The following is a 25,302-nucleotide window of genomic DNA, read 5'->3' as shown; positions in this document are numbered from 1 at the left end:
TTAAAGCATGATACATCTTAAATTTTATTTTTAAAACCTAAAGTGGTTAAAATGTTGAATATTGTAAAAAACTGTGTGTTCATGAAATAATAGTGGATAGAAAATGCTTATTTTATCACAAAACTAATTTATAAAGTAATTCAGTAAAATGCAGTCACAACTTTGACCAAATGAAAAGAGATTTGAGGATTGACTCATATGGGAGTGACTGAAAGAATAACCATTTAAGTGGCTTTTGTTTTAATTTTGTTCAACTTTTTATTGCTTTCTTATACTAAAGTAACAAAAAGCTAATTTATGCATTAATGATCCAAACAAATAATTTTCCAGTGGACTCTGCTTGTATTCACTGAGTCAGGTTGATCAGAAGAACTCTGCTGTGTAATAAAGTACTTTTTTTTTAAGAGCTCACATTGTGAAGTTGAAAGTTAAGTTGTAGCCTCACTGGGACAGTTTTTCTGATTGCACTCACTCAGTTTGCAACAGAGACCATCTAAGTTATTCTACTTCTTCTGTGCTTAAACATCTTAAGTAAACTGATAGGTTTCCCCCTTCACCTCCCTCTTTTTTTATATAATAGAAGAAAGAATGCAAATGTTGAACACAGTTTTTCTCTGTTATAACTAGCCAGCTGTTTATGAAGGAAGAAAACTTCCATGTATATGGATAGGTCTTCACCATGCGATGCTGCTTGGCATTTAAAGGACACCCACAAAATAATAGAGAAGTAAATTGTATTCTGGGAGTCATGAGCTTTTCTTCTTTTGGGGAAAAATGGTATCACTGATTTTTGCTCACTGGGTCTTTGTAAATGATTATTTTTTAAGAAGTAGGTTTAAAATTTCAAATATACACATAAGTATATTTGCATTCTTGTCTGTTGATGTTACAAAGATTGTGGCAAATGATCATCTGTGCCACCTTAAAGTAAAACAGCTCCCCCTCAGTACTGGACTGGAGGACCATAGTATGCAGACTGCAGGAAATTTATTTACAAGTCTATGCACGAGGAAACAGAACAGCTTTTATTCAGTCTTCCTATCTCTTGCACTATATGACAGAGGGCATCAGTTTCATCAGCCTAATATAATTGTTACCTTGGAATGATTTTTCAGATACAGAGTATGTGTTTTATGTATTAAGATATTTGGAGAGGAAAGATTATTTTAAAGAAATTACAAACCCCAATGCCACATGTTAGCCCAGCAGGAAACAATTATTGAAAATATTAAGGCAACCACAGAGCACCATGCTTTAGGTTTTTGGTAGTGGATGAAGTAGAGTAGTTTTGATTTTATTCAAAAGCAACTTAAAGCCAATTAAGAACTATAATGCCTCATGTTTAACTTTTCGGTTTATTTTTCATTTTTTAGTTTCACAAATAGTAATGAAAGTTATTATGTAGCAGAAATTAAATTCTTTCATGATCCTTTTTCAAAACCGTATTATATTTTTAAGTCCTTATTTCTGTTAGATACCCAGCTGTGGTTTGCAGCAGCCAGCGTTGCATTATACTTTCCTGCACATAGGCTGCGCCATTGAGCCACTAGTCACAGAAATGTTCCTTGTGCTTCTGACAGTGTATAGAAATGAAAATGAAATGGACTACTAGTTTTTAATGTTTGCTACTATAATCATAGCAAAAACAGCATGTTTCGTTGTACCAGTTTTGCATCTTTTAAGATATTTCCCAGTACTTTAATTTACTGCTTTCAAGAATTTATTCTTAAGGTTTTGTTATTTAGTATTTCCCATAGGTACCAATAAATGTATAAACAAAAAGTAAGTGCAAAAAAAATCACTTGCAAGATGCATGTATTTTCGTGCTTTTTGAATATTATTTAAAGTTTAATGTAACAAGAGATAAGCAGTAAAATAACTTTCAGGTGTCAAATATAATTGACATAAATGTGTTTAGAAGTTTACATTAAAACCTGCTTAACATCTGCAAAAGAAATGTATAATACAAAACAAATGTGATTTCTTGCCTAGTAGAAGTTTTGAAACCTCCACAAATTTAATAAGGATTGGTTTGTTACTATTAAATTCTGCATCTTCATCTTTTTATTTCAATGCATTCAAATAACATGAAAATTATACCAATATTTCAGTTGTAGTTTCACCCTTTGATTCAAGTATTTAGTATTTAAAATAGCGTTTGCATCTATAATTTTATTTGAAATGTAGAATGCAAATTTTAAGAATCGCTTATGTTTGTGAATGTATGAGAAAACACTTCATGTGGAGATTTGAATGCATTCCTTGTAGTTTGTAGATCGGCAGATTCTGAAAACCATAGTGGCTATCCCTTTGCATAAATATAACTGTGAAAATCATTGTCTTATTTCATAATTGCAGTGATTTACTGAAAAATGTAAGAAATATATGTTAATATTCAAAAAATGATTGAAAATTTAAGCAGTGAGACTTACAGTTAACCTGTGGCAAAAGTTCCAGAAGTATTGCTGTTGCTGGCAAATGGAGCTCTGCTTGGGTTTCCAGTGTGCAATTTGTCACTTGCTTCTGGTCATAAATGCTCTTTGTGAGCACCCCATTTCCATATATTCAAATCTTTGAGGAAAGTTTGTAGGGAGTATACTTGTCAGTACTGTTTGGGGAACTCTTCTTTCAAGATGCTTTTACTGAGACTGGCTTGTCCTTACAATTTGGGCATACCATTTAAGTTTGTCATTTAAAACATCTTACTTAGAACCAGTAAGATTCTACTATCTATACTATAGTGTATTCTTACAAACAGTTTTTTTTAACCAGTTATAATATCCACTTAAGATCCTACAGTTAAAATTTACTTTATAAAGTGTGGTTTGTTAGGGTCTCAATTTTTACCATTGAATGAATTCATGTGAATGGAAGTTTCATTGTTTCATTACAAAGAATATTATAATGTGAAGATTTATAGCTGCTTACATTTACATCATCTTAATTATATTAGGAAGAAATGTCTAGGATATAAAATTACCATATTGGAATTCACAGTGTGATTGGAAACTTATGGCGTTAGACAAACATTTTTTCTTAGTATATTTTAAGTAATCAAGTCTGTTTTGATGTTAAATAGTTGATATCAAAACATCAGATTGTGATTATGGAGAGATAATTCTTCTTGTAACCAAAAATAAAATAGATTAGATTCTGCCAACTTGAATAATTGATATTATCAGTCTCATTTGTAGAAAACCTTTAGGGTATGATTTTCCACAGGTAGATTTGGGGTACTCAGCAGGAGCTGGTTGGGTGATGTGTCCAAATGCAAGGGTCACAGTTATTGCCAAGGGTATGGCCCATCACATCTCTCTGGTAATGACATTAGATCACCTGGAACACTATGGAAATATGGAACATTTTAATTGAGGACAAGCACAAAAAAATACAGTACAAATCGACACACATCTATAAACAGAACCAGCTTGATCTTTATTTGTTACTTAATATGACTAGGTGGGATCTCAATGTTTGCCATTATGATTTTGATCATCTTACTTAAAATAAAGCTATGTAATGTACCCCCAATTTCATTTTGAAGCCCAGGATGATATTTTTGTTTGTTTGTTTTGCCAGTCCTTGGGCTTGGACTCAGGGCCTGGGCACTGTCCCTGAGCTTCTTTTGTTCAAGGCTAGCATTCTAGCCACAGCACCACTTCTGGCTTTTTCTGCTTATGTGCTACTAAGGAATCAAACCCAGGGCTTCAAGAATGCTAGATAAGCACTCTACCACTAAGCCACATTCCCAGCCCCTAAGGTGATATTTTATAGCTGTTTTAGAGCGGTTGAACTGAGGTATCAGAGAAGTATGCTATGCATCTTGAGATATTTTGGACAGAAGGAAGGGAAATGTGTTCTTAAATATAAGCACCAAATTGCAAATCCCAGGAGGAATTATGAATCAAGGTGTGATTTTTCATTCTAGCACTCTTAGGTAGGTTTTTCCAGATGTGGAGCTAACAGAATTGCTTACTGAATGTAGAAAATAATTCTCCTTTCAAAGAGTGGATAGTTCTAAACAATAGCCTCAGTTTTATCCAATAACAATCGTCTAACAGTTAAAAATGAACAGTTGTATTTTAGCATCCGTATTGTTTATTCAGTTGGAATTCTTCAAAACTTTGTGCTTTTCCTGTGCTTTCTATAACTTCCCTTTGACTACCTCTGTCTGTGTGCCTCTTTGCTGTGGAGCAGACCCACTCAAGAGGTGAAACTCCCAATAGGTTAATTGTATGCCTTCTAGAGATCCACATAGATTTCTGACTAGAAATCTGCATAGATTTCTGAGAAGGAGAACAGCCATTTGTTGCTATCCATGACGCAGGCATGAACCTCATTTGATCTTCCCAATTGTCTTACAAGGCAGGGGCTGTTGTTCTCATTTTACAAACAACAATGTGGAGATCCAGAGAGGTTAAGTTACTGGCCCCAAAGAAGGGCCATCTGAAGTTAGCTTTTTTTCATTAACACATGCTAAAGTGTTTAATTATCCCAAATGGTTTCTAGAGTTGAAAACAGAAATGCAAGTTAGGTTGGGGCATCTCTTGAGAAGACAGAAGTTCTGGCTTTTGTTCTCTCCACGGAGTCAGTTCTCAAAGCAGTTCCCTATAATGCCTTAGAGAAAATGAGACTGACAAGCTAAGTGAGTATCTGGGGGGAACTTTGGAAGGTAATGATGTGATGATGTTACTGAGAGCATGCTTCTGAAAGTGGAAGAAAACTTGCATCTGCATCCACTGTGTGCTTTCTGAAAACACAACTTTCTGTGACCTGGCAGTAGTGGACCTGATCAAGATCTCTGGAGGTGAGGCTCAGGTATCACCCTTTCTGATCACAAACTTCAGATGTTTCTAAAGCCTATGGACTCCTGAGGTTATTACTTTCATGTACGAAGCTGATGGAACCTGGGAGAACCCACACTTTGAAACACCTGATGCCTATCTGCAAAGTTTCTCTTTTCTAGAAAAAACAAATGTCTTTTCTGTGCAAAGGGACCATTTAGCACCAGTTCTCTATGTGTGGTGCTCAGATGCTCAAAGACATAATTAAAGGATTTCTTTTATAGCTGCCCACTGCATAGAATTTCACACAACTGTATAGCTTTTGTTGTTATTGTTGCTCTTTTCAAATATAAAGTGAAATGTTGCCCTGAACACTACCATATTAAAATATAAAATTGTCTTTTGTTACCAAAAAAAAAAAAAGAGATCCAGGCATACATCTGGGAATCCAATAAACTCTAAACTGGCTGTGTATAGAAATTTTTTTTTAAGTTTAGAAACTGGTAGCTGCCTGAAGGTTGCATATTTAAGGTCAGTTTCCCTGTTTCTTTCATTTTTTCCCTGTGGCAAAGCAAAACAAGGCTTCCTATGGAAAAAAAAATAGATTGAAAAAAAGAAAAGAAAACTTAACATTGGCATTCCAGTGGTAAGAGTGATGAAGACTGAGCCTGAATTTCTAATACTTGGGATATTAGAATATCCCAAAATGCAGTTGCATAAATTAACATAAAATATATTTCAGATTAAAAGTTCAATGAGTAGTTACCCATATTTTGAGACAGTAAAAAGATGTAAATAAAATGTTGAAACTTCAAAGTAATATATTGTTCATGTAACAGCCCATTTTCTAGGTGCATTTATTTATTTGTTTTTTGAGGCCAGGGGTAGAACTAACGGTCTGTGCATACTAATCAAGCGCTCTACCACCATGTCACACCCCCAATTCAATTTTGTGTTTTCTCACCAACTTCTGAAGTCAAAGGAATTGAGTTAGGATCTATCTCAGAATTTTTCCTATTCCTCTTTCTTAGTTTGTTATTGAAAGAACCAAAGTAAGAGAATGCGTAAAGATGGAGAGTTCCTGTGTGCTAGGGACCATGTTAAGAGTGTACAAAAATCATTTTATTTAATTCCCAAATAATCCTGTGAGTCCCTGTGAGTACTATTATCCTCATTTATAGATGAGGAAATCAGCGGCCAATTCAACTAATATTTACTGAGTATCTACTACATTGTGAGTGCTAGACTATGTGCTATTCATTACAACACTTGATTTATGCTATGTGGGTATTTATCTTTAGTTCACACATGAGGAAATTGACATTGAGATACTAACTGGCTTACTCAGAATCCCCTAACAGGTAGCTAAAGGTTTGAGACCTGTAAGTTCCCCAGGCTGCTCAAAACTACACTTAAAAATATCTTTCCATCTTATATCTTTCCTCCAAGACTATACTTTAAATGAAAAGACCAGTAATATCCCATGATCCTTCATAAGGAAATGTATTTCTGAGAGATGACAACACCAAGCTTACAAAGATCCCTGTAACTCACAACAAAGCAGACATTATAAGATAGCAGCTGGGAGCATGTGTTTTAGAGTTAGATCTCTGGTTTGAGGTCTGTTCTACTACCTTAACTTTCTGTGTGATTAGGGAAACTAATCTGATACAAAGACAAATCTCTAATGTGTAAAATAAAGACATTATATACCTGATAAGCCTCCAATGGGTCCTGCATGGTGATGGGTGTTATTCCCACATTCTGATTTTTAAAAAGATTTGTTGTTACTCTTTTGTAGTTGACTGCTTGTTTTGTTTCTGAGCTATCAGCAGAAGAGTTAAAGTAAGGAGGGTAGACACCATGTAATAAGAGAATTACCATGAAAGAAAGCTATAAACCTGTCATTAAGCAGTCCAGTGATGACTGTTTATAATAAATTTTAATCAATGAAAAATTGAAATGGTCTCTATTCTTTACTTAAGAGACAATGAAGAATAGTTTAATGGCTTACTTCAGAAGTTTCTCATTAATTCATAAAATAAATGATCACTGCTTGAAGTAAATCAGCTTTAATTATATGAAGTTCTTTCCTGAAATACCCCATTTCATCACAACACTAGATAAATGAGTTGTTACTCAATCCCTGACGTGCTTTAGGTTCATTCAGGGATAACAAACCCAAATGCTACAAGATGCACCCAATAATGTAGCAAGTGGTATGAAGAATCCTTGCTGACCTTCAGGAGCATGCCCCAACTAAACACATTGAATATTTTTTTAAATTGGCTAGTCAGACAGGTGTGACTGGAGCCCAAAGTTCATGGAACTTGGAATGAACTGTGTCTCCAGTCCTAATAGACTACCTATGTGTATGCTCTTGGGAACCATCTGCCCCATTATGTAGAGTAAACCATGCTCTTTGCAAATCAAAAGAAAACCTTAGACCTCCTCCTTCTCCCTTTTCCTACTCTGTGTCCTACTCTCAGTGATTCTACAGTTCTACATATCTAAAGGATATGTTTATTGGAAAAATCTTTACCAATTTGGGCTACAGAATAGCTTCAGTGTTAGACATAAATGGAAAATTACATTTGTACATCTGGAGAAGACATGCAGTCCCCAAGAAATGCAAAGTAATACAGCTCTAAAAGGAGGTTCATGTAGCTACTTCTTGTACTACTTACCTGGAAGGCACTGTAATATAGTAAAGAAAAAAACCTATAAAATTACAGAGATCCAAATTTATTTCCAGCTTTACCATTTAGGAACATTATTCCTTCCTTAACTTCTCCCACTTCTGGAGAGCCTTATACTTTTAGCCAGCTTTGTAGTGCATCAAAAAATGGGTGTTAATTGAAGTATATCCAAGATCTAGTTGTGAAAGGGCCCTTTGGAAGAACCAATCTGTCATGTTACCTGAAAAACTTAATCGGTAATTCCAACAAACTATGACTCCCTACTTTTCCCTTCAGCTAATTCCAGATGGATTTCTGTCACTTACAGAAGAAATAGACTCATACCATTGGCTTCTGTGAGGAATGTTTTATACTTTAACAATGTTCTCCCAGAAGCTACAGCAGATGATATGGTATATTGCTAATGCATTAGCTTCTTTTTTTGAATGTAACTGTTCATTCTCATAAATCTCTGCAGTTCCTAGTGAATACTGTAGTTTTAATTCCATTTTATAGTTAAGTGGGGATTCATTATATATTCCATGTCATTTGTTCTATATATTTGGCTTTCTAAAACTAATGAAATTTGAAAAAAATAAAATTAAGCCAATATGAAGAATGGCACATGACTTGTAGCTATTTATTATTTCAATGAAGCAGGTAAAGAGGACAGGTAGCACTGCCATTGACTTATTCTGTCCTATATAGAAAAGAGTGTTTTGATTTTGCAAAATAAGCATTTATACCTAAGAATAAATTATTGGGCTATAATAAAGATGAATTTAGGAATATTTATAATAGGAAAGAGAAGTAAATCAGTGGATGCAGTGTTGAGGGAGCCATTGGGTCAGAGAGGGCTTCAGTGTCCTGCTTTAATTGGGTCCATTCTTAGACTTACAGAGGAAAATGCTGAATGAATATAACTTAGCTGGTACAAGACTTGTTGCTGAATTTTTTGAATTCCAGTTTTGAGTGGTGATTCTCACTCTTATATCCTGCTATTTGTACTTTGCCTTTCACACGATATATCTTCACCAGTTCATTCTGGCCAATGAAATACAACCAAAGCTCTGATACTACTATCATAACCCTTGGTAGCAGAGGAAGATCCAGATTCCAAATCACTGTTGTTCTTTGCTTCACTGTCATGCAGTTCTCCTGACCAAAGGGATTTGTATGGTTTGCCCACCACTCTTATCTTTGGAGCTAATAGTAGCCACTAAATAAATATCTGTAGAATGAATGATTGATTTCTCCCTTGAGATTTCATGCAAAAAAATAAAATAAGATCTACTCTCTCTCACCTAATGATGTCTTTCCCTGGCACTGAAAACTGATAAAAATTAGCTTGTGTTCCTGCAGCTCATTTTTAGTGTCTTAATTTACTGATAGAACTAATTTATGGGCCTTTTCATTATAATCTTTGTGGATGTATTCATAAATGTACAAATCAAGGTTTTTCTTTAAGTGTGTTTAACTAGCCAGAGTGGGTGGGTGTTGAGAATGGCCAGAGGCACAGCCGTTTCTGCTTCCTTCAGTAAATGTTTGTGTATGTCAAATGTCTCCCAGAACGTGTGGCTCCTATCTTAGTCCCTGCAGTGTGCGCCCTATAGGGAAACATGTTGGCTTTGTTTTGCAATCCATCAGAGTTACATACTGCCTTTGTTTAAATTTGTAATTAATTGATTACAGAGCTAATTATCTTTTACTTTATGAAATTTACATTTCAAATTAAATGTGAAAGATTTTAGTTTTTCTTTGGACAATAGTGTCTTGAATTTCTGTCCTCCTGCCTCAGCCCCTCAAATGTAGAATGCACTTGATCTTCAGATCATTTCTGAGTACCCAGCAGGGACTGTGCACTGTGCCCTTTTGCAGGTCGCACCCATGTTTAATTGTCTTGAAACGGTGTAATTCTCAAATGTAAATTTTGGAATCTAAAGTAAATTTGGGGGGGGGAGGTAGAGTGGTAGAATACTGCTTACAAGGTACTGCCCCCTGCCACATATAATGAATGCAAATTGTAATAAGCCATTACTTTCCTAATCAGGAAAAGGTTAAAGAAAAAGAAAGGTGTTTTCTGGTACCTAGATGAAGTATTCCATCATTCCATACCTGGGTGCAGAATATGACACAGTATATGACTAGTAGTTGTCATACTAGCCTGTAGTAAGAAATACATTTTTACAACCTAATTTCATATTAGATATATGTAACTGAAGTGAATATTTCATAAAACAACACTTGCCCTTTCTAATTATGGGTAACGTTTGCTAATATTTTCTAATCTTGTTTTCTAAAAAAGAAATGCCAGTTTGATTTGTAAATTGATTTTATAATCCATCTACAAGGTCATAATAGACAGTTAATGTTTGGGATGCACAAATAAATAAGGTTTACTCTCACAATAGAGAATATAGCAGGTTAATACAAAAGTTCTCATGAAAGACAGCATGTTGTAAGTGCTAAAAGGTGATATTCTCTAAGCATACATCTTTTATGAACCATAGCTATAATTTTTACCTTACTTTTATGCCACCAAATAGCTTTGTTTACAAAATGTATGTCTTTGTCACATTTGAGGGGCAACAAATAAGTATTTTTTATTTATTTATTTTTACAATTTGAGGGCTTGGGCAGTGTAAAGTCAGGCTGTCAGCAGATAGAGTTACTAGACAGGGCATTCTTCCTGACCTGTCCTCACAAGGTAAGAGAAAGAGCTCTATAGTCTCTTTCTTTTCTTTTAATTTGTTTATTTTTGTTCCAGTTCTAGGGCTTGAACTCAGGACCTGGACCTTGTCCCTGAGCTTTGTTACTCAATGCTAGTACGCTACCACTTGAGCAACAGCTCTACTTCTGGCTTTTTGTGGTTAATCAAAGATAAGAGTCTCGTGGACTTTTATTAACCTGGGCTAGCTTCGAACCTTGATCCACAGATCTCAACCTCTAGAGAATCTAGGGTTACAGGAGTGAGCCCCCAGTGTCTGGCTCTTTCTTTATAAGGGCACTAATTCCTTCACAAAGCACTTACCCTCATGACTGCATCTAAATCTCCTTACCTCCCAAAGGCCTCATCTTCAAATGCGATCACATTGAAGGAATGAGAAGACACAGACTTTCATTACAGCAGTATTTTTTTTTCTGTCCATCAACTTTAACTGAAATTTTTTTATTCTCTATCTTGGCTTGTATAAAAATCATTAGTTAGGTGTACCAGGTAAGTTTTTCCTAACACTTAAAATTCACAAACAAGGGCTGGGAAGGTGGCTCAATGGTAGAGTGCTTGCCTTGCATGCACAAGGCCTGAGTTTGATTCCTCAGTACCACATAAGCAGAAAAAGCCAGAAGTGGTGCTGTGGCTCAAATGGTAGAGCACTAGCCTTGAGCTGAAGAGCTGAGGGACAGCACTCAGGCCCAGAGTTCAGGCCCCACAATCAGCAAAACAACAACAACAACAACAACAATGAATCACAAGCAATTGCGTAAGTATTTAAAAGAAAAGGTTTTATGTAGCACCAGAAGTAGACCACCCATTCTTTGGTAGATAGTTAAAAGCAGTAGACATGTAGATTGAAGGAGACAGTATTTGGGATGGGCCTGCAAGATGGATAAGGTTACAGGAGGCCATCCCCTGTGGATATAACATTATGCATAAATGCACTCTGAGTAAAAAGTGGATTGTAATAGCTTCTAATTAAAGGCATGTAGACAGTGGGGTGGGAGGATGAAACCTATACTTAAAAGAACATTATCCTTGTGGATATGGAGGGTCATGTCTATAAGTCTAGCTTCTTGGGAGGATGGCAGTTCAAGACCAACTGCAGCAAAAAAAAAAAAAAAAAAAAAGCATGAGAGCTTATCTCAACCAATAAAAAGCTGGCCTTGTAATCCTAATTTTGCAGGAAGCATTAATAGGATTGTGGTCTAGGCTGGCTGAACAAAAAGCAAGACCTTCAAAACTGAGTAAAAGCAGAAAAGGATCTAACAAGCACAAGGCCTTGAATTCAAACCCCAGTACTGAAAAAAAAAAAAGTATATTATCTGCCATCTCAGTCTTCTGTAATCTCTTAAGAGACTGGATCAAGAAGATCAGGAGCCCTGCTTGAGTGAGTTTAAGGCCAGACCTCAGCTATATAACATAAACTTATGTGGGAAGAAGTTGGAAAAATGGGTGTTTAGTTAGAGCAACCACACTGTCTTCCAGGCAGTCCAGGATGTAAGAGGGTTTAACATAGAAAGAAGCATCTTACAGTACCAGATCCACTCACTGACTTGCAGCCAATCATTTCCTCAGTCTCTATTCCTTATTTCTCTTTTCAAATGGTGTTAATAAGTCGTGCTTCTTCATAGTCTGAGCAAATGCCTGAAAATACCATATAAACACAAAGTAGCTTCTTATTGTTTTATTTGATCCATTTTTGAGCCAAAGAAATTCCCTGCTGATGGTTATACTTTGGAGACACAGGGCCACTTAGGGGAGAAAGAAACCTGAGGAAAAGGCTTTAGAACACTGGCAGATAGGGTAGTGAAAGCAAGAATGAAGAAAATGAGAACCGGAGCAGGACACATTCCTGAGGAACCATCTAGTTTAGCTGTGAGGATCAGAGCCTGGGTGTGCAGCAATGAGGAATGAGGAAACGTTCAAAATGGTTCCAGGGCTTCTGGCTGAGTGAATGATGTGCCACTGATTGGCAAGAGGAATAAGCCTAGGGCTGGGAAATAGAGGGAGATACTGTATTTAAACTACTTAGGCCAGGTACATGGAAGTTTGTGATTGGAGCTTTAGGAATGAGGTCATGGCTAGATACAGAGATGGCTGTCATCCTTAGAGTGATGATCATTTCTTTCTTTAAAATTTATTTTATTTTAAAGATGGTGTACAGAGGGGTTACAGTTACATAAGTAAGGTAATGAGTACATTTCTCTTTTTTTATGAGTATATTTGTTTTCCAACGGTGTTAACCCCCTTGTTTTCTCCCTCTTTCCCTCCCTCAACTCCTTTCTCACCCTGCCCCCCCCCCACCCCGCAAGTTGTAAAATTCATTTCCAACAGAGTGTCTAATGAGTATCACTGTGGCATTGGTTCACTCTCTGTCCCACAAATTTGCGATTCCCTTTCCCTTCCCCAAATCAGATAAACTTGACATTTTCAGCCTATACATTTCTAACTTTAGTCACTTAAGTGTTATTGGGAACTTTTTTGCTACATTTGACACTTACGATATACTTGGTATTTTACAATGTATTGTAAGTTTAATATTTTTAAAAGCCTAGCCTCTGTCTAAATAATATCTGCGAAATCTTGAGTTTGATACAATGGGCAGTTTTTGTTAATGCCCATTAAAGGAAATGTATAATTAGCATGCTGTACAGTTCTAAGATGTGTGTCTTTTCACAGTTTGAGCATTTCTGAAATGGGTGTTTACCCTTAATGGCATCTTACAAACTGTTGCCAAACAACAGTGTTGAGGCACTTGTCCTTGTCAGAACATGAGCCAACTTGTTTGCTCTTCCTGGTGATGTGCACAAAAATTCTGTAGCCCCCTCAAGATTTTAGTCAACAAATGATTTAAGGATCTTTAGAGAGACAAGTATATGAGAGAGGGGAAAAATAAGAGCTTTGAGCTAGACATCAGAGGCTCATACCCATAATCCCAGCTACTCAGGAGGCTGAGATCTAAGGATCCCAGTTCAAAACCAGCCTGGGCAGGAAAGTCCATTAGACCCTTTTCTCAAGTAACCACCAGAAAGCCACATGTGGAGCTATGGCTCAAGTGGTAGAGTGCTAGCCTGGAACAACAAAGCTCAGGAATAGCACCCATTGACAGGAGTTCAAACTCCAGGACTCCAACACAAGAAAAAAAATAAAAGTTTTAAGTGTTATCTAAAAAACTTTACCTTTAAGTATGATCAAGAAAGCATGAGGATGGGGAGGATACAGCCTGGCATCAGCAATGTGGAAGAGAAGAGAATCCCAGAGAGAGCCTGCATCCCCAGTGCTCTTGAGACTTGGGCACATTGTTAACTGGGAGATGGAAACGGCTTTAGAAGAGTTGTTTGCTGGGCTGGGAAGGTGGCTCAGTGGTAAAGCACTTGCCTTGCATGCATGAGGTCCTGGGTTTAATTCTTTAGCACCACATAAGCAAAAAGAAAAAAGCCAGAAGTGGTTCTGTGACTCAAGTGGTAGAGCGCTAGCCTGGAGCTGAAGAGCTGAGGGACAGCACCCAGGCCCAGAGTTCAGGCCCCACGACCGGACCCAAAGAAAAAAAAAAATAGAGTTGTTTGCTGACCTTTGAGCAAATTTTAGGAAAACCTTAACCTATTTGTTTTGTTTATGCTTCCTTTTTATGCATGCGTAATAGTCATGTGTAAGAAAATCTCTCAAATTAAGTCAAATGCATGAGTATAAAATAAAAATTGGAAGTGATAAGAAAGGATTGAGTCATAATTTCATTGATAACTAGTTTGTATGTGGTATGTTAAAAAAACAAATGGTGCATCTCAACCAACCCTGTCTAAGGTTAGATTAAGCCCAGTAGCCAAGGAAAAAATTCCACCTCGTCAGCTCTTAAGTACTACTTCATGGAAATACATTTAACCCAGGGAAATAAATAAGTGCCAGGAGAATGCATATAGAAAAGAAGAGAGCTTTTGCACGCTGAGGACAGTATGCATTTTAGGAGACAAGAGGAGGCAGAGGCCATAACTGGAGAGGATTCGTAGGTGAACTGACTCACTGCAGTACATGCCATGGAAGCCCAAGGAGAGATTGTTCCAACAAAAGAGAAGGAACTTTGAAATAATCAAATACTATGGAAGACACCAAGATTGTTCATCAGAAGCGATGACTTTGAGATTTAAGAAAGCTTGAGTAGTGGCAAGGTTGATTCTATATTATGCTTTTTAAGGAAAATGTCTAAGGAAGAAAGTAAGTGATTCTTGGTAAATACTAGGATTGACCTCTTTTTTTTCCCCCCTCTCCAGTACTGTGGATTAACCTCAGTGTCTCATGCTTTCCCTGGACTTCTTTGCTCTGTTGGTTAGCACTTTACCACTTGAGTTATACTTCCAGTCCAGAATTTTGCTGGTTAATTGGAGATGAAGTCTCACAGATATTTCTGTCCTGGCTGGCTTCAAATCATAATCCACTAATCTCTTGAATAGCTGGGATTACTGGGTATGAGCTACTGGTGCCAGGTTGATTTTTGTTTTTTTCTTCAAGTTATAGCACCCTGAGCATGTGTTGGAACCCAGAGGTAGGACCTAATAGAGAGGTAGTAAAGCCAGCATGTAAGAATCTAATTGATCATCTGAGGACCTGGAGAATGCATGAAAGAACAGAATCAACAGCACAAGTTGGAAATGTAATCTTTAGGGGAAAAAAATACTTCCTCTACAGCTGGGGGAAAGGTAGAGGAAGAAGAAAATGAGGTAGATTTTGAATAATGTTGAAACAGAGGAGAGAACTTCTGGAGGACCACCACGATTCCACATAAGAAACCAGATTGTTGCTCTAGGATATAAGATGATGTCAAAGGCTTAAAAGGAGTGTGGAAAAGACTTACAACAATTGCTGTAGGGAATGTCAAGGTGACTCAGCAGGAGCTGGGTGGGAAATTGCTGGACCACTGCAGAGGTCTAGTAGAGGTTAAGGGGCTTCAATTCATAGAGGGCTCAATAGCATGGTTTCACAGTTCTCTTCAGGATCACTTGGCAGACCAGGACTAGGAGCCAAGAAAGCAAACAGTGGAAAGTTGATGCCTGTTGAGAATTGGCAGAGTAGGAATGACAGGCAAACAAAGAGGGAGCGATTTTAGGGTAGTTCTGAGTACCAAGTTGAAATGGCTGCCCATGGGAGGTAGGCCAGTTCGAGATGCAATGGAAGGCCAAATCAAGTGACACTTGGGGCAAGCGCTTGCAATGGGTGATTGACATCTCACAGTGTACGTAGAGAACTAACAGGGAAAGGAAGAAAATTTCCATCCAGTTGACTGGCCTGGATGGAAATTTTAAGAATTTGAATAGATTTGAAAGATGGATTTATGTAATAGAATTATAACTGCATATGTCTCCTTATCATGCAGTTTATAGCCTGGTAGTTAATACAGGATGACTAACCCTTTTATAGGTTGACTGACCCTTTTCCAAAGTGCTAAGAACTAGAAGTGTTTCCAATTTCTGTCTTTTTTTTTTAAGTTTTGGGAATATTAGCATATACATAATGAGATGTCTTGGGGATGGTACCCAATTCTAAAGATGAAATTCATTTATGTTTTGTATACACCTTAGTCATGTAGCCTGAAGGTAATTTTATACAGTATTTTTAGTGTGCCTCTGTTTTGGCTGTAACTTAGCATGAGACCAGGTATGGAATTTTCCACTTATGGCCTCATTTCGGTACTCAGAAAGGTTTGGATTTGAGAACATTTCAGTTTTAGGATTTTTGTATTAGGCTGCCCAACCTGTAGCAATAGATGTGGAACATAATTAGACGCTTTCTAGCACGGACATTCTGTGTGACCATGCCAGACATGAGTTTGTCCTCCTCTCATCTCCCTACTGAGTTCCTAGGAAGAGCAATTTTGTGTGGAGCTGATTAACAACCCCCCATACTCTTTTTTTTTGGGGGGGGCGGGGCGGTCGTGTGGCCTGTACTTTGGGCCTGGGCACTGTCCCTCAGCTCTTCAGCTCAAGGCTAGCACTCTACCACTTGAATCACCGTGCCACTTCCGGCTTTTTTTTTCTGCTTATGTGATGCTGAGGAATCGAACCCAGGGCCTCATGCATGCAAGGCAAGCGCTCTACCACTGAGCCACCTTCCCAGCCCTCCCCCCCATACTCTTGAGGGGTATCCTCACTTACCTAGTGAGGACAGTTGGCAGGAGATGGAACACAGGGAGGAGGGCAAGGGTGTTGATCTCTCCCCGTTCCTTTCCCATGTTGCGTTTTTCTCTGCACGGCCCTTCTTTCAGAGTCCTGGCAACTATTTCCTCTCCTTGTGTTTTTGAATATAGGAGTGGTAACCTGCCCACTGTTATGTGGCCCCAAGTTTTTGTGCCAAGCTTTGTGGTTTCCCATAACTCCTAAATAGTCTCTTTATTAAAATCTGCTTGAAGTACCAATTTGAGTATGTGATCTGTTTTCTATTGAGACTCTAATAAAATCACTTTGTGCAAGTTAGTTAGGCTCACAGCCTTACTTTTCTAATCTGCAAAATTGAGATAATAATCACTACCTTCTTTGTGAGGTAGGATTAAATGTGATCAAGTAAAATCCTAATATATCTCTTTATATGTCAAATACAATCATTCTACCCAACAGCCCAAAAAGTCACTGTTGAGTATGGGATGTGGAGCCATGGCTGGTCTTGATTGCGAAGGCTTCTCTTGGTCATTGGATTATATACTGATTTAAACCATTAAAGACATGGATGTGTCTTTTTTTTTAATTTTATTTTTTATTTTTTTATTGTGAGAATACCGTACAGAGGAGTTACAATTATATGGGCAAGATAACAAGTGCATTTCTTAACAAGCATTGTTGCCTCCTCGTTGTTTCCCCTTCCCATCCCTTCCCATACTCCTTCCCTCCCCCCATCCGGTCCTCTCCCCACCCCCCACCAAAGTTGTTAAGTTCATTTTTTGACATAACGACTTGTACATCTCATTGTTGCAGTAGGTCTACCTGAATACCTAAATGATTTGTTTTTTCCCTTCCCCTCCACAAATTATACCAACATCAAATACAGTGAAAGTATGGGTTATACTGTGGGGGAGGGACATACAAAGCAACATAGAAATCATCTTATAAATATGTTAGAAACAATTTCATGAAAGGAAAAAAAAACAACAAAACATTTGAATACTTATCTTGGGGTTCATTCCCCTAACATCAACTTATCTGACCTTTTCTGCTTGACTCAGACATATACTAGTTATTGCAAATAAGGGAAAGCATGGCTGTGTCTTTTAACTACAAAACCTGTGGTTTTTATGTTTTGATCCAAAAAAAAATGACTTTGGGTAGAGGAAAAATACTCCAGAACTTCTGATTTTGTGTTGATTTTCTATAACCTAATAAGAGAATACTGTCAAATATCTCTCTATAATAGTGTTATTTCCTATCATGGTAATGCATGATTAGTGCCTTTAATATGAAAGTTGTTTTTATCAGTTTCAAAATACAGACATCTTCACATGATAAACACAAATCCTCTGTGAGGCTGGCATCTGCAAGTCCCCACCCTGCACTAGACTTTGCGATACCAGTGACCATGTCTTACCTGTGACAGCCTCCAGTGAAATGAGACCCTCTCCTGCTCCATCAGTAACCCTCTCATACTTGCCACTGACTGGTGTTCAGGAAAAGAGACACTTTGTCTTGTATGTATGCTCAGTCCTGGAGTCATTCTATCCTCTTCACAGATCGCTTAAGTAGCTTCATGTTTCGTGTCCCACATGCAGGATGGAGATGGAGGGAAAGAGAAGCGATGAGGGGATAAACAGTGATCAAGAGAAGAGTGCGAGTGGCTCAACTCTGGTTTCACAGTTCCCTGTGCTCTTTTGTCTCTGGTTGAGAACAGCAGAGAGTTTGTGTGGCTTTACTCATCCACGCGCCGTAGGTAGTTTTAAGCACGGATGGCTATTTCATTTTGGTAATGTCTCATTTTTCACTCTCTCACGTCCCTAAGTTCGGTTTAGAAAATTCTCAAGTCTGGAGGCCATTTCTCCACTGGATATATTTATGTGGATATCCGCTTTATCAAGAATGTGGTTGCATTCAGGTCTGTTGTCCCAAGCGCCTTTGTTGGTGGCTGCATTCCATGCAGTTCAGTCTTTCAGTCCTGTGTATTTACTAACTATTCAAATGCCTTGTGGTATTCACACACAGATTATGTAAAATAAAAAATACATTATTAAGGCTGTGGATGCTGTGAATGGATTATTACAATTTGCCTATCATGGTAATGGCACCTGTTAGAGGTGTGATACAAAAGGCAGTGACAGGCAGTGTAATTTAGTAATTGTGGCCATTGTACTGTGTGGCTGGTCAGTTCACCAGGCGAGTACAAAGGAAGCAGTGTTATAGCAGAGCAGGGGTGGGTACACTTAATAGAGAGAGCTAGTTGTGTACTGAAAGAGACTTTTGGTGGAGGGCTAACTCCCAGGGGGCAACTTAGAATGAGTTGAAAAGAATGAACAAAAGTATAAAAATGGTACAGGTTTTCCTATTTCAGCTCTTAAAGTGACAGGCCAGTCATGTGGGTGCACGTTGCCAGTATTTTTTTCTACCTCTAAAGTTGTTGGGGTTTCTTTTCCCCCCAAATACCCAAAGTTGCCTTGTTGGCAGTCACATAGAATGAACCCTTGTCTTCTGCCATATGTAAAATGTACCATGTCAAAATTCACATCTAACAACAGAGAGGTAGACGAACTAACGTTTGAGAAAACCATTTGTTTAGAGTCTACATATATTTGAAGAAGATTTAGGTAAGCTTCTATTTTTGAGGGGATATAAAACTAGATGTCCTGTGCCTTTATTAAGTATTGAGTCTGCTGCTGGCGCTGCTTCTTTTTCTCATCTTCTTCTCTTCTTCCTCCTCCACCTTCTCTTCTGCATTATCAGAATGGATGCTTTTGCTAACAATATAAAAATTTGAGCCACCATAATTAAAGTAAATTTTGACACGAGATGGGTAACAAGACTAAGAATTAATGATGTATATTTTCTCCCTCTTTCCTTAAGAACTCATAAAACCAAACCATCTCCAGGTTACTATTGAGAAACATTTAAGATGAGAATGAGTAAGAACATGATTTTTAAAAGACAAAAGATGTCAAGAAATTATTTTATATGCAAGATAATGTATTTTTGGTCCACTTCTGAAAAAATACTAAGCCCAAAATGCCAAGGACCACTGGACGCTTGCTTGTTGAGTTTTCTGTCCCAATTGAAATCATGACTGACCTGACAAATTAAACATGTGGACCACATCCTATGAGCCACATGCTACTACATGAGTCTCTCTTGAAGCATTTCCTAATTTGATTTTTTTGCGTCAACCCATTGTGTATATGAATTACTATCCTCATTCAACAGATAAGGAAACAGAGGTTGGGTATCCATAGTTTCCTTCAGGCAGTAAGTTCAGATGGACTGTTCACCTTCTCTCTCTTTGTGGTTGGATATTGATACTGGTAACAATTACATATAGAGAGAAAGCAATGTATGTATAAAATAATATATGTAATTCTGAAATATATTAGGGCAAATTAACCTTCCTATGTTTATACTTAACATTTGATGAGTTTTGAAAACAGAATTATGAAAACTGGTCAAAAGATTATAGAATCATGTGATAGGATCTTATCTGTATTTTATCTCACTAATCCTTTCTATACCCAGAATTGCCTGACTAGCACTTTAGAAGGAGGGAACCAGCTTATGTAGAATATATAGTACTACTGAGAATCAGACAAGTTTCAATAAAGGGCCACACAACAGAAAATGTGTGCCTCAAACATGGAGTCCCATCTCTTAATTGGTGTACATGGTGTGGCCCAAAGCGTGAGGCAGGGTGACTGAGGAGAGCCACTGTTGTGAATCACCAGCAGGGCTTCAGCCATCAGCCTGGTGAAACAGGCATACCACTTACACCACTTAGGAGGATATGGTGGTGCCATTCTTAGAATATGGTTTTTATACGTTTGCTACACAGAACAACTCATATAGATTGTTACTTTTCAATGCACCAGTTTTAACATCTGAACATCCTTAGCAGGAAAACAATGGTCATTTCCCTGAAAGAACTTTCTGAGCAATGAAGTTAGCATTTGGAGTCATCTTAACATATGCACTGATTTGCTAAGCTTCAATATTCTTGCAGGCATTAAGTTTCTTTTCCTTATTTCTCAGACATTCCAAAGTATGCAGAGTAGCAATGGAGGAGGATATAGGGTTTTATTTATGGCATCAGGTTGTACCAAGAAAGCAACGAACAATTGTAGATTTGGAAAGAATTGGCATATTTATGTAGCACATATAAAGTATTCCTTAACTGTAATAGAGCACTTGGCAGAGATGGTGCTGGATATGTTTTGGATAGAGCTGAATCACAGATCAATATTCCCCAGCTTAAAGATTGTTGTTGCTCCTGATCAAACCACCTGGGCTTTCTCAGAGGCTAAGGTCAATAATGTGGCCAGAAACCCATGTGCTCATCAGACTGTTGGAGTCAAGTCTTCTGTTTGTATACAGTGTATAAATGGTAATGTGGATAAATACTGCCCTCTCAAACCGCATAATTACGTCGATTGCTGAAAAAACCCAGCAATGTACCAAAATATCACAGGAAAGCTATTTCTAACACGACTTTGCTCTTTATGGCTAAGTGGCAGTCGCTGGTTTTTTGTTTTTTTTTTCCTAAATTATGTGTTCTTGTTTCAGGCGTTTAGATGATGCAAAACAGATTTTTGTGGCAACAGTCTTTTTCGCAGCCAAAAAAGCATTCAAGGAAGTTCTCTACTCCTCCTAGGCTGCTATTTATTCTGAATCTTTTGTGTCATCAGCATAAACTCAATTTAAAATTAAAAAAATAGCTCACTTTGGATTGTTTTCTAGAATTGCTAATAAGGTCGATAAAATATTTAATCATGATGAGAAGCAGAAGTTTTTTTTATGACTAGTTAAAAATGAATGAGAGTGAGTGAAGGGTAGAGGTGCAAAAGATGACAACCATTTTCTTTATTGTTTTCCTTCAATGCTCTGAATAAGCTTGTTTCCAACAGAGACCCACTAGCTTTTCAGCCAGATAAAATAAAGGGTAATTTTGTGATTGCATATTACACGACCTATAAACTCGAAAGTGAATACTAATTTTATCATTATCTTTCAATTTTAATTTGCTTACCTCTTTTTCTTATCTTTCTATATCTTCCTTTTTTTCTGTCCCTGTGCTTTTCTATATAACCTTCTTCCTCCGCTAGCCAATCTCCTTGAAAACAGTTGTGGTTAAGAAGGTCGGAAGTCAAAACAGTTACTCTCACAGCCCTGGTAAAAAAGACCAAAGTAAACAAATTCCCAATTTTTCATTTCCAACATCTCCATTTTGTACATCCTAGTATTATGGTACTTAGTTTTAGAGTAACCACTGCTGATTTAGTTGTCTAAAAATGGCCAGCGGCTTTTAGCAGCAAACACGTTTTATTCTTTTATGGACTTTGAAATTTAAAGTCATAAATTCTATATCCATAAACTTAGCTTGTTCTAGTATCATCTCACATGTGTGTATACACACATGCTCATGCATGAGTGTATGTAGGGTCTTTTTTTCATTTGATTGTCTCTGACTTTCTTAGACATGACATTTAAGATCTGAGTAGCATGACACATGTTTTAACATGCCCAGACACTATAGATGGGGTGTGTATCCCTTTTAATTGGTAGCAAAGTTAGTTGTTGCAAGAATGCTTAAATTAAAATTTATGAGAAATTATTTTTCTGTTTGTGGCATTTCCAAAAACATACTTAAGATTCCTTAGTGCTATAAATGTTCTGAGAAAACAGTCCTCCAAAGAGTCACTTGATGACTTTAATACTTGCCATGCATGCACTCTTCTAGTAGTTAGTAGTAGAAACTTTAATGACCTATAATCTCTATGTTCTCTGGCTCTCCAGAGCCAAGATATAACATAGGGAAAGGAAAGTTTAAAAATATCAAATTAGAAGCTGGAGCTGGAATGGAGACTGGTATAAGGGCTTTTTTTTAAAAAATGAGAGAGAGACAGAGAGAGAGAGAGAAAGGAAGAAAGAAAGAGAGAGAGAAAGGAAGGAAGGAAGGAAGGAGACAGACAGACCAAGGAGTTGAAAAGAATATTGAGGAAGGAAAAGGGACCTTGCTTTGACTTGTTACACATTAATGAAGAGAGAAAATAGAGAGAGCTAAGCATTGATGAGGGAAAGTAAAATGCCTGTGATATATAGAATTCCCTAAACTCATATCAAAAGATACCTTTGCAGAAACATGTAGAAATTTTACTACTCTACAGTATACTTCTTAGAGAACTAAATGTAATGACTGAATAATGTGTTCCACTAATTAAGATATTAATTAGTAAGTGTCTTGGTCCAGCTAAGACTTAGAAATGGATTCCAAATGGTATAAATCTGGTTATTTTTATTTTGAGCAATGTTTTCTTTTAAGGTTATTTTCCCTCCATCTGGAAGAAGATGACTTTTTGCCTTCCCTTCTCCCCTCCCTCCAAATTCTTCAAGTGTTTTAAGTGCTTCTGATGCTTTTTACATTCTTAATTCATTGTTTTAATCAAGAGATGACATTTTTCCACCCTTTATTTGTGTTTTGTTAAGTTTAGGAAAATAAGGTTTAAAAGGTATTTCTTCCCTAATGAAATGAAATAAAAACCACAGTTGCTCTGATGTCATTAAAGAAAAATGAAGTGGATTAACACTGGGAAATGTCTAATAAAAACTTTTAAGAGTCACTCAGATCCTTTAACTTATACTACGCTGTGACTATATTCAGTGTCTCTCAGAGGAACAATTCTACAAAAAGAAAAAGATAGAAAAGACAACAGAAATACATAAGAACATATGAGTAGCCTGAAACAAAAAGCAGTATAAAATATAATTTGTTTTTCTAGCTCTTCTAAGATAGTTACAGTTTAGACAATATCATTATGAAAGTTTTTTTTCTTTTGGAAAAAAACCTAAACAATTGATTTCTAAAACAAACCAATACAAAAAAAACATAATAAATATAAATTTCAGAGTATCACTTCACAGTCTACTACTACCTGTTGAATGTTTGAAGTCATTCAGTGAAGCCTGGAAATACTATGTAGTAACATGTTTGAAAGTTAAGATTCTCTATTCAGTTTGGAGCTCCTTTGAAATGAATGATAATACCCTCTTACAAATTGAAAGCATAAAAGACCAGGCTATGTTCCACTAGAGATGGCTTAAAGGCAGGGTCTTTCCTAGGTCTTAGAACTGCAGGTAGCAGGTAGTGGGGAGTTGCATTACATGAAAAGTAAGATTTCTTAGGTTTGCAAGGCTCTGTCTCTTAACACAGGCTGCACTGTGCAGGACTTCAATGACTTATGATATGTACTCGACACTTTCTTGTAACTGGTGGCATTAACACCCAGGCACGTCATCACTGTGTCATGCATTTGTTTGAAGGAGTTGCTCCCTTACTGCAGGCCTTAACTAGCTTTCTTACCTCTCCTGTCACCTTCACTGGCCTGTGGGACACTGACCTCTGGCTGACGTCAGACCATAGTTTGGTTTTTCTATAACCCTTCATTCTATATATTTCAACCCTTTTCTTTCTTCCAGTATTCACAATGAAGAGACAGATGTTCAAGATCTTTGCTTTAAGAACTGTTTGGCTTGGCTTGTATCTTGGAACTAGTTTGTCCCCATAAAACAAATATCTCTTTCTTCTTAGTAAGTGTCTGTGTTGTTGGGGAGTGAGGGTTAGTTGTAGAGAAAAACATCTGACATCTAAAAATAATAGCAATGATAATAGTGAACATTTGTCAAGCATGCATAATATAGAGATACTTGCAAGTGCTCAACATGTATTAGAGTCTCCCAGCAGCCCTCTAGGGTATAGATATCATCATTGTCCCATTTATAGCAAGGAGACTGACCACTTGCTGAAGTTAACACTACTAATAATGGGAGTACAAGGATGCGAACCAGCAGTCTGACATCAGAATCTAAGTTCTTGACCAGGACATTATTACTATGCACATAAGCACTAAGTAAGAAAGGAGACATTTTTATATAAAGAAAGCCTGAATTTATTTCATGAGAATTACAATGTACATTTCCTTAAAGATGATGATTTATAGCTTTCTTCCTTTTTATAGATTTAATGTGTACAGGGTTTGAAGCGCCAAACCTTAATGTTAGGTGCTATTTAAGTGCAGATTTCTAGTTTTTGTGACACAATATTCTTGTACTCAGGGTATGAACTCAGTAACACAACATGACTTACTATTCTACCTAGATGTTTTTACCCTAATCTCTCTTAGGGTATCTTGACTCTTAGCCATATCTCCTGATTTAAAGAGAGTTAACATTAAGAAATTTGTATTATTCACAGATAATAGTGGAAATGTATATTTAATAAATCAGAGTATTTTGAAGAAGAATACAAAATGTGTGTTGCATAAATAGAAAAATATTATCTGCTTACCAGTATATATTTTTATATATCTAAAGCATATGTCTGTGTGTCTCTGTGCACTTCTTTCCAAAATTTGGAAACAGGAAGATTTACCCAGGATAATAATGTATAGTAAGATAATCTCAAATCAAGAAAGATGTAGCTTCAGCTGAGGTAACTCACTCCATTCTGGCTGCGTTGGTAGGAGTTGAGCTTGTAAAGCACAGGAACCTAAAATGATACTCATATATGATTCAAAATAGTACATTCATATACATTTATGTATATGGCAAATTACAGGGATATGTGTCAAATAAAATTGGTCTATTCTTAATGGATCTTACAGTTTACAGGAGTAAGGAGTCCTGAAGAAAAACTTAAAATTCAGCTTTGTGTGAAGAACCACAAAGGAAAGGGACATGGTGCCATGGAAGCTTATAATGTGGAGTAGTTTTTGGATGAAGGACCCTATGGTATCTAGAAGAAGACAGTAATAATTGAGATCACTCAATAATACTTCACTGGATAGATATTAGAAGTTGATAGATATTAGTAGATATAAGCATAGATGTGAGATTTTTAGGTAAATAATAGGCATATGGGTAGCTACAAGCATCTTATTCCCAAAGCAAAGATGATCTTTTCT

The 25,302-nt window shown here is 37.0% G+C and overlaps 1 protein-coding gene across 2 annotated transcripts in view; it reads left to right on the top strand.

The window, feature by feature from the left end:
• Positions 1-25,302, top strand: part of Vti1a (vesicle transport through interaction with t-SNAREs 1A) — a 316,596-nt gene that overhangs the window by 98,030 nt on the left and 193,264 nt on the right. The gene's annotated exons all lie outside the window — the stretch shown is intronic.

This window comes from Dipodomys spectabilis, unplaced genomic scaffold (genome assembly GCF_019054845.1).
Source record: "Dipodomys spectabilis isolate Male_0828 unplaced genomic scaffold, ASM1905484v1 ptg000125l, whole genome shotgun sequence".
NCBI lineage: Eukaryota > Metazoa > Chordata > Mammalia > Rodentia > Heteromyidae > Dipodomys > Dipodomys spectabilis.
Note: the sequence above shows the minus strand (reverse complement) of the source record. Positions and strands in the feature narration are given on the sequence as shown.